Here is a 6000-nt window from a genome sequence, read left to right as displayed (position 1 = left end):
CCGATCTGAAGCCAGGAACTAGGAACTTCTTCTGAGTCTCCCATGTGAGTGCAGGGGCCTGAGGACGTGGGCCATCCTCCAGTGCTTTCCCAGGCCATAGCAGAGAGCTGGATGGGAAGTGGAGCAGCCGGGACAGGGACCTGTGCCCATATGGGATGCTGGCTCTGCAAGGTGGCGGCTTTATCTGCTACGCCACAGCCTCAGCCTGGCTCTCTGTTCTTAAGAGCCCCCCTGACTTCCTGCCTCCTAGGGCTCTGGCTTCTGACCATTTTGCTCAGCTCCCCCTCTCCCTCTCCCTCTCTCTTTCGCTCCCCTCCTCCCCAGACCCCTGTTCATTTCTTCCTTTCGCTATCTTTGTTTTTTCCTCCCAACCCTTGCTCTCAGCGCCTCACCTTCTACCCTCAAGGGGCCTATCAAGGAATTTTCCTAAACAAAGACACTTCCTTCCTGAAAAGGAACTCTGGTGCCAGCTGATAAAATAATAAAGTCCCTTACTCTGTGACAACAGGGACGAGGCTGCCAAGTCGTGCTTGTTGTGTGTGAGCTTGGACATTCCCAGGATCCATCTGGCCATGGGGAGGTAAGCACGGAGATTCCTGCCTATGTTCACCGAGTCTGGGAGGAAAGCTGAGTTCTTCTGATCCACCCATTCAGTGATGGGCAAAAGAGGGGGTTTAGGGGACTGGCGTTGTGGTGCAGTAGGTGAAGCTGCTACCTGAGATGCCAGCATCCCATACTTGAGTCTTGGCTGCTCCGCTTCCAATCCAGCTTCCTGCGAATGTGCCTGGGAGGAAGAAGAAGATGGGCTGAGTAGTTGGGTCCTTGCTACCCACATGGGAGACCCGAATAGAGATGGCCTGCCCCAGCTCTGGTCATTGTGGCCATTTGGGGAATGAACCAGCAGATGGAAGATCTCTCTCTCTCTCTCTCTCTTTTTATTTACTTGGGAGGCAGAGTTACAGATAGAGAGGGAGAGACAGAAAGGTCTTTCACGTGCTGGTTCACTCTCCAAATGGCTGCAATGACCAGAGCTGGGCTGAACCAAAGCTGGGAACCAGGAGCTTCTTCCAGGTCTCCCACATGGGCACAGGGGCCTAAGCACTTGGGTCATCTTCTGCTACTTTCCCACACCATCAACAGGGATGCTGGATCTGAAATGGAGCTGCTGGGACTTGAATCGACACCCATATGGGATGCCGGCACCACAGTCAGATGCTTAACCTACTAGGCACAGCACCGGCCCTGCAAGAGCTTTCTCTTAATTTTCTCTCTCTTTCTCTCTCTCTCTCTGCCTTTCAAACACATAAATAAATCTTAAAAGGAAAAAAAAGTGGATTTTTAGGAACGGTCAGAGATTGGATGGATGGGCTTCTTTGCCTGAACTTGAACTCAGACGTCAGCTCATTCAATTCTCTCTCTCGGGAGTTTGTCACTGTTGGTCAGGTCAGTTTGGTGCCCTGGTGTGGACAGTGAAGAGGGCCATCGCCGTGTGGCTACAGACGTCACGGAGCTGCTGGAGGAGGAGAGCAGCCAGAAGCTTTTTCTGTGTTGAGACCAAAATGTTTCTCCCAGAGACAGCTGGTGTGGGGCTGCTGGGCAGGGGGTAGCTCAGGAAGGACCCGCAGGGCTGCGTGGGACCCACCCGTGAGGCCCTCCCTCTGCCTCCTGCTCCACGCACCACCGCCATCCTCCTGTGAGGCCGGTGCCCCCTCCTGCTATCCCCTGTGGAGCCGCTCCATGGCCCTGTGAGGATGGGTCCTCTCTCCTGGAATCCTCTGGCCATCGCTCTGGGCTTCGCACCAGGAGCATGTTTTAGACCTGCGGCTTTCCAACCGCGGGACAGCGAACCAGGGCCAGAAACACACATTTGTCTTTGTACTTCTGTGCACTCAACACAGCACTCGCTTGCTCCCTCCCCCTCCCCTCCCCTTCCCTCCCCTCCCCTTCCCTCCCCTCCCCTCCCCCTCCCTCCCCTTCCCTCCCCTTCCCTCCCCTCCCCCTCCTCCCCACCCTACTGGAAAGGCTCTCCCATTGCATCTCCTGCTTCCAGCTGTGGCTGCTCTGAGGCTCCCCAGGGCCTGAGAAGCTGACTCCAGGTAAACAGCCCGAGGCCATGCTGAGTGCCCAGAGTTCTACACGCTCTGTGGCTTTGCCCCCTCCCCCCGCCCCAGGGCCTTTGCCCCTCTTCCCCGGGAAAACCGCCCACACCTCAGGGACTCATACTGCTTCTCCCCAAGAGGCCTTTGCTCGGGTTTTCTGGATTTCCATCACTCTCATAAAGTTCTCTCTCTCTCTCTCTCTTTTAAAGATTTATTTTTATTTATTTGAGAGGCAGAGTTACAGAGAGGCAGAGGCAGAGAGAAAGTGGTCTTCTATCTGCTGGTTCACTCCCCAGATGGTCGCAATGGCCAGAGCTGGGCTGATCTGGGTCTCCCACACAGGTGCAGGGGTCCAAGGACATGGGCCATCTTCCACTGCTTTCCCAGGCCACAGCAGAGAGCTGGATAGGAAGTGGAGCAGCTGGGACTCGAACCAGTGCCCATATGGGATGCCGGCACTGCAGGCAGCGGCTTTACCTGCTGTGCCACAGCGCCGGCCCCCATAAGATTCTCATTATGCTGCACTGGAACTCTGATCCACACATCTGCATCCTTCACTAACCCAAGCTCCCAAGGGCAGCAAATTGTGCGTCTTAATCCATCTTGGGTCACTGGTTCACTGGCGTCTACAGGAGTGTTATTGTCCATCAGATGCGAGTGGAAAATTAGCAAAAGAGCACTGTTGTGAGGGCCGGCGCTGTGGCACAGCAGGTAAAGCTGCTGCCTGCAGTGCCCGCATCCCATATGGGCACTGGTTCGGGTCCTGGCTGCTCTTCTTCTGATCCAGCTCCCTGCTGATGGTGCGGGAAAGCAGTAGAAGATGGCCCAAGTCCTTGGGCCTCTGCACCCCAATGTGGGAGACCCAGAGGAAGCTCCTGGCTCTGCCTGGCCCAGCCCTGGCCATTACAGACATTTGGGGAGTGAATCAATGAATGGAAGAAGAAACTCTCTCTGTCTCCCCCTCTCTGTGTAATTCTTTTTATTTATTTATTTTTAAATTTTATTTGAAAAGCAGAGTTACAAAGAAGCAGACAGAAAGAGAGAGAGAGAGAGGTGCCCATATGGGATGCCGGCACCGCAGGCGGCGGCTTTACCCTCTGCGCCACAGCGCCAGCACCGTTTGTATAATTCTAACTTTAAGATAAACAAATGTATCTTTAAAAAAATAAACAAAATAAATCTTAAAAAAAAAAACACACTATTCTCCAGTTCTACATCGTCATTAACTAAAGTTCTTTTATTGCATATGATCTTGATCTCTTTGGCCACTTTTCAAATTAAAGAGGAAGGGGGGGGTCCCACGTGCTGTTTCACTCCCCAAATGCCCACGACAGCCTGGACCAGGCCGAGGAAAAAGCAGCGGCTGCACGCTCCAGATCTGCCAGGTGGGCGACAGGAATCAATCCCATGACTCGAGCCGTCACCCGGGTCTGCTGGAGTCCAGAGCCGCAGCCAGCCACCGATCCCAGGCGCTCCGGTGTGGGACACAGGGGTCTTAACCTCTTGGCCAAGCACCTGCGCCTCCCTGGTCCTTTCAGTGACCCGGTTGTATCCGTGAGTGGTGGAGGGACGTTAAAGCTGTGGATTCTGTAGTTTCTGAAGCACCTCCTTCCCACTGCAGCCAGCAGGGTGCATCGCACAGGGGAGGCCCGGGACTCAGAGCTGGAAGACCTCAACAAGCAAATCAGGAGTCAATGCTCAGCTTTTGAATTTCTAAACTGATTGTTTTGAGAGCTGATGGCTTAAACAATGAATAGTCTTGAAAGCCAAGGCTTTAAACAATACGTAGTCTTGCAAGACTTGATTTGAAGCGAATAAAGGGCAGAGACGGTGGGTCCAGTCCCAGGCAGTGGGTTGGGAAGAGTGTGGGTCATGAGCCATGATCCCACCAGAGACAAGGTGGGGGATTGGGGCCACTGGGGCCACCTAGCAGAGAGCAGTGGGTGGGACCGGACTGACGCCAGCTTCCCGCTAATGCAGACCCTGGAGGGCTCTGGTGATGGCTCAAGTCATTGGGTTCCTGTCCCCCGCATGGGAGGCCTGGATTGAGTTCCTGGCTTCTGCCTCAGCTTAACCATGGCTGTCATGGGCGTTTGGGGAGTGAACCTGCTGGTGGGATCTCTCTCTCTGTCTCTGTCATTTAAAAAACAGCCAGCCAGCACCCCGGGTTCTAGTCCCGGTCGAGGTGCCGTATTCTGTCCCGGTTGCTCCTCTTCCAGGCCAGCTCTCTGCTGTGGCCCGGGAGTGCAGTGGAGGATGGCCCAGGTGCTTGGGCCCTGCACCCCATGGGAGACCAGGAGAAACACCTGGCTCCTGGCTTCGGATCAGCGTGGTGCACCTGCCGCGGTGGCCATTGGTGGGTGAACCAACGGCAAAGGAAGACCTTTCTCTCTGTCTCTCTCTCACTGTCCACTCTGCCTGTCAAAAAAAAAAATTTAAAATTAAAAAACAATTAAAAAAACAGCCAGCCAGAGAGATCAGGGTCATAAGGAATGGAAGGACTTCAGTGAAGATCCTGTAGGCCTGGGGATCCGACTGGCAGAGTCAGCAGGAGAAGCTGCAGGGAAGGGCGGGCCGGGGTCTCAGCAGTGTGTGGCCATCTTGGCCTGTGTTGGGATGCAGAGCAACTGTGCATGTCACTGTGTGGGAGCTGGGGCCTCTGGGAGGAACCTGCCCCTCAAGTGTCCACCAGAAGTGACACTGGGTCAGCAGCGAGCCCGCTCTCCCCATCCAACCACCCACAAGGGCCGATCCCTCTCCTGGTCCGGAGGGGCGGTGGTGATGTGGGTCAGAAAGCCCAAGAGCCCACACTGGAACAAGGTTAGGATTTCATCCCAAAGGAAAGAGTTATGGCAAGCCCTGAGTGTTTAAGGTGTGTGAGAACCTCTTTCTGGCTGGTTGAAAGATGGTTTATTGGGGTCCAGCACTGTGGCACAGTGGGTTAAAGCTGCCACCTGCAGTGCTGGCAGCCCATAAGGGCTCTGGTTCGAGTCCCGGCTGCTTTACTTCCAATCTAGTTCCTTACTATGGCCTGGGAAAGCAGTAGAAGATGGCCCAAGTCCTTGGGGCCCTGTACCCATGTGGAAGACCCAGAGAAGCTCCTGGCTCCTGGCTTTGGATCGGCACAGCTCCAGCTGTTGCAGCCAAGTGGGGAGTGAACCAGCAGGTGGAAGACACCTCTTTCTCTCTCTCTCTGTCTTCTTTCTTTCTCTATGTAACTCTGACTTTAAAATGAATAAATAAATCTTTTTTAAAAAAAAAACAACAACAACATTGAATTCACCTGTTGTCCCATTACCCTGAGATAATCACTATAATTATGTCAGTTCTGGGGAGGACATTGGCTCAGCAGTTACCATGCCCCTGGGACACCCGCATCCCATATCAGAGTGCCTGGCTGCAAGCCCTGACCCTGCTACTGATTCCAGCTTCCTGCTATGCTGTACCCTGGAGGCAGCAGAACATAGCTCAAGTACATGAGTCCCTGTCACTGTGTGAGGGACCGGAGAGGGTTCTGGGACTCTGGTTTTAGCCTGGCCTGGCCCTGGGCTGTTGTTAGCATTTTAGGGGGTGAACCGGCAGGTGTTTCTCTGCATTCCAAATAAGTAAACTTAGTCAATAAAAAGTTTTTTAAAAAATGCCAGTGCTTCCTGACATCTCTCTGTGTTATGCACAGATTTTTAATTTTTAATTATAAACGGGCTGAATCTCCTTTGTTTCCATTGGTTCCAGCATCTAGGACAATAGCTGATACAAAGAAGGCATTTGAGAACTACTTCATAGGACACTTTTGGATGAAAACTGTCTCAAAGCCAACAACAACGTGTTCTCACTATTATTACAAGTGACTTTGGGACAACTGTGTGGATTTCAGGTACCCTGGGGGGTGGGGAGGGCAGGA

At 53.4% G+C, this 6000-nt stretch overlaps 1 long non-coding RNA gene across 1 annotated transcript; it reads left to right on the top strand.

Annotated features, from left to right (window-relative positions):
- The first annotated feature begins 441 nt into the window (after positions 1–441).
- On the top strand, positions 442–5958 carry LOC149123160 (uncharacterized). The gene is made up of 2 exons (XR_016218289.1): positions 442–580; positions 5832–5958. It is a non-coding gene; the product is annotated as an uncharacterized LOC149123160 (long non-coding RNA).
- Positions 5959–6000: the final 42 nt, after the last annotated feature.

The sequence above is a fragment of the Oryctolagus cuniculus genome, chromosome 12 (assembly GCF_051225735.1).
Source record: "Oryctolagus cuniculus isolate XC-2025 breed Fujian yellow rabbit chromosome 12, ASM5122573v1, whole genome shotgun sequence".
Classification (NCBI taxonomy): domain Eukaryota; kingdom Metazoa; phylum Chordata; class Mammalia; order Lagomorpha; family Leporidae; genus Oryctolagus; species Oryctolagus cuniculus.
This window is presented reverse-complemented; position numbering and strand designations above follow the sequence as displayed.